The sequence below is a fragment of the Dendroctonus ponderosae genome, unplaced genomic scaffold (genome assembly GCF_020466585.1).
Source record: "Dendroctonus ponderosae isolate FM_Combo_2020 unplaced genomic scaffold, Dpon_F_20191213v2 Dpon_F_20191213_10, whole genome shotgun sequence".
Lineage (NCBI taxonomy): Eukaryota > Metazoa > Arthropoda > Insecta > Coleoptera > Curculionidae > Dendroctonus > Dendroctonus ponderosae.
Window position 1 is genome coordinate 2,057,444 of NW_026017111.1, and position 3,725 is coordinate 2,061,168.

At 38.1% G+C, this 3,725-nt stretch overlaps 1 protein-coding gene across 1 annotated transcript in view; it reads right to left on the reverse strand.

Annotated features, from left to right (window-relative positions):
• LOC109542571 overlaps positions 1 to 3,725 on the reverse strand; it is a 51,854-nt gene that overhangs the window by 41,625 nt on the left and 6,504 nt on the right. The window lies entirely within an intron of this gene.

Sequence of the window (3,725 nt, forward strand, 5' to 3'; positions counted from 1 at the left end):
GCGCATTCGGTTAAAAAGTCGCAACTCTCAAACCAGATCGGGTAAAAGGCTGAAAAAGCAGACAATGTTTTAGAGGCCCTTATTTCTGAAGCGTGGAGAATTTCAATGCATTCAGAGCTCTGGATCAGTTTCTACGATTTTTTGAAATTGCGCTCAAATCCATAAATCGTCGCAAAAGTGCGCGCTTTCGGTTAAAAATTTACTACTTCTTGAACTAACAGCGATCTAAGGCTGCAAATTTGAACGTTAACCAAGGAAGCCTTAACTCATAAGTGTGCAAAATTTCGTTAGATTTAAAGATCCTGTTCAGTTTCTAAGATTTTTCAAAATTGCGCTCAAGTTTCCAAATGGTCGCAAAAATACGCGCATTCGGTTAAAAAATCGCAACTCTCAAACTAGATCGGATAAAAGGCTGAAAATTCAGACAATGTTTTAGAAACCCTCATTTCTGAAGCGTGGAGAATTTAGATACATTGAGAGCTCTGGATCAGTTTCTACGATTTTTTGAAATTGCGCTCAAATCCATAAATCGTCGCAAAAGTGCGCGCTTTTGGTTAAAAATTTACTACTCGTGAACTAACGGCGAAGTAAGGCTGCAAGGTTGAACATTAACCAAGGAAGCCTTAGCTGAAAACTGTGCAAAATTTCGTTAGCTTTAAAGATCTTGTTCAATTTCTAAGATTTTTCAAAATTGCGCTCAAGTTTCCAAATGGTCGCAAAAATATGCCGATTCGGTTAAAAAATCGCAACTCTCAAACCAGATCGGGTAAAAGGCTGAAAATACAGACAGTTTTTTAAAAACGCTTATTTCTGAACCGTACAGAATTTGGATACAATCAGAGCTCTGGATCAGTTTCTACGATTTTTTGAAGTTGCGCTCAAATTCAGCAATAATAGCAAAATGGCGCGCATTCGGTTAAAAAATCAGAACTCAGTAACGAGAGCAGGTGGAAAGCTGCGTTTTTGCACACTTATCGAAGAAGCCTGTCTAATTCCACATGCAAATTTCCAATCGATTTGGAGCAGTGGTTTATTTGTGGAAAATTTTCGGATATTCAGAAAAATGAACAACTGACTATGTAATTTATTCAACCACTCATAACTTCTGCTGTTAGAAAGATATCAGATTACCACGCAGATAAGACGCAATGTCTTTTAATGGCCTAGTTTCAAGATTCCGGATGCTTAACATCTTTTCCTTGACAACTTGTTTAAAACGAAACCATCCACCCGTCCAGCTTGCGGATTTCAATGTTTATTGCCTTTATTTTCATACGAATTAGTCACAACGTTCTGAAGCTTTCTCGAGAGAAAACTATCAATTAATTTTGCCTTCAGTCAATAGCCCGTATTTATTCAAATCCAAACATTCGCCAGATCTACGTGTTGCCTGGTGCTCACACGTTTCACTTAACTCTTCCCCAAACATTCTCAGAGCCGGAATGGAAGATTCAATTTACTTCCCTGGTAAAACAGTGGCATTAATCATGTTGCAGCTTAAACGGCGCTTTACGAAATGAACTGCAGGTGCTTTCTGCTGATTGTATCATCCAGCAATAATGTAACCCCATAATCAGACAGGAGATCTTTTGAATTTTGCTAAGATAGCGGGTTTTCTCACATAATTCAACACTTCTTTGTTCAATGAATTGGGGACGCACGATTTTCTGCGCCTGCAGGATGACACAGTTTTTTTCTTCAGCCAGTAAATCGATTTTTGTGCAGGTTCGTCCATGTGCTTTCCCACAGAAGCGCGTATACTGTTAAGCAACCATATCAGAGAAGTTCTTGGGCATCGATGACAAAAGTGGCCGATCTGTCGGTTGCCATATGTTATCATTTCACGTCGCAATGTTAACCGCTGTTATGTTACGAAATATCTGCGGGAATTAAACTATCTGGGGTCACTAGCTTTTTCTTTTCTGAAGATTCCTCTGCATTCAGCCAATGGAGTAGCTACGTTAATTAGCAGCAAGGTTCGATTTTTTCTCTAAAATGTTGAGTTGCATTGGTTGAAAGTACGGCAATAACTGTGCTCAATATGAAGAAAAACGACAACCGTAAAAAGCCACTGGGACATAAAATAGCAACAACTTAATATTAAAGGCAAATAACAGGCCTGGCTTTATTATGATCATTATATATCGCTCTTGTTTACACGATGGCAAAAATCGTTTGCTTTCAGATTCCGCTACCATTATCATTTTTCGTCGGCTTCATGGCGCATTTCCTGCAACTGCCCCATCCATAAAAATGCTAAACACATATAATCAGGCCCACAAACAGAGAGTTTCTGTTCATTTTGCAGATAATGTGATTTTTTTAATTGGCCAAATGTACGGTTGCGGTAACAGTCGGTTTGTGAGTTTCCCGCATCGAATTTGGCAAGTTTCTTCGCATGGTAATAAGTGGTTAAATGCGCTGATAAATAAAATGCCAATTCATTTCCTGAGCTAAAAGAGTTTGTATTAAAAGCGCCTGTAAGGAGCAATTAAAAACCGTTAAAGTAACAGATGCACAAATAAGTTCACGTTGTCACGTAAGACGCCTATAAATCACCTGTCGATTTCAGGTGGAATGGCTCAAACCACTGGACTCAGTGGTGGCGATGGCGGCTTCTTTGTTAACATCATTTTTTTCCTTCACTACTGCCATCGACTCGGATTTGCCCATTTTTTACGGAACAAGCAACGATTTATCAACGTGTTTCAAGCTTGACTTGTACTTTTTCTCATTTTCAACATTCTGCTTTGAAAGCATTTGATGCTTTGCATGAAAATGTTTGATCTTCTGCTGCCCACCCAATAGATTCTTAGATTTTGTGAAGTTTCTGAAATGGCCTCAAAAATGCACAACTGAGGTAACAAAAATCGCCACTTCCCCACTAGAGAAACTCTAAAATTTTAAATCTACACCGTTGTAGAACAAGCCCAATGTGAAAAATTTTAGTCGTTTCTAAGTTCTGGTTCGGTTACTGAATTTTTTTAAATTTTAGCTGTAATTTAGGAAATTGCATTGAAAACGTGCATGATTATGGCTAAAAAATTGTCACTTCCAAACCAGTTCAGATCCACAGATAAAAATACGAGCAGTTATAGAGGAAGCCCTAGTGATTCAGTGTGGAAAATTTCAATCGTTTCTGAGGCTCGATTTAATTTTTGGATGATTTTAAAAATCCGTTGTAGCTCATAAAATAGCTTCAAATGTGCATGACTGTGGGTAAAAAATCGCCACTTCTAAATTTGAAAAAATCTGAAGTAGTAAATTAGATGAGTTGTACAAGAAGCCCTACTGATTCAGTGTGAAAAATTTCAATGGTTTATCAGTTCTGGTTGAGTATCTGAGAATTTTTAAAACTTCGCTGTCGTTCAGAAAATAGCTTCAAATGTGCCTGACTGTGCTTAAAACATCGTCATTTTCACACGGGGATAAATTCAACGTTGCAATTCTAGACGTTTGCAGCAAAAGCATCAGTTATAAAGTGCACGAAATTTCAATCCATTCGGTGAGTTTCTCCAGTTTCGGGAACTTTTGAAAATCCGCTGAAGATCCGAAAATTCGGACTGAAGATCGGACTGAAGTTAAAAAATTGACACTCCCAAACTAAACCGAATCAGAAACTGCATATTGGAGGGCTTGTAGACGAAGCACCAGTTATTCAGTGGCAGAAATTTCAATCGTTTCTGAGGCTTGGGTTAATTTTTGGATTATTTTAAAAATCCGTT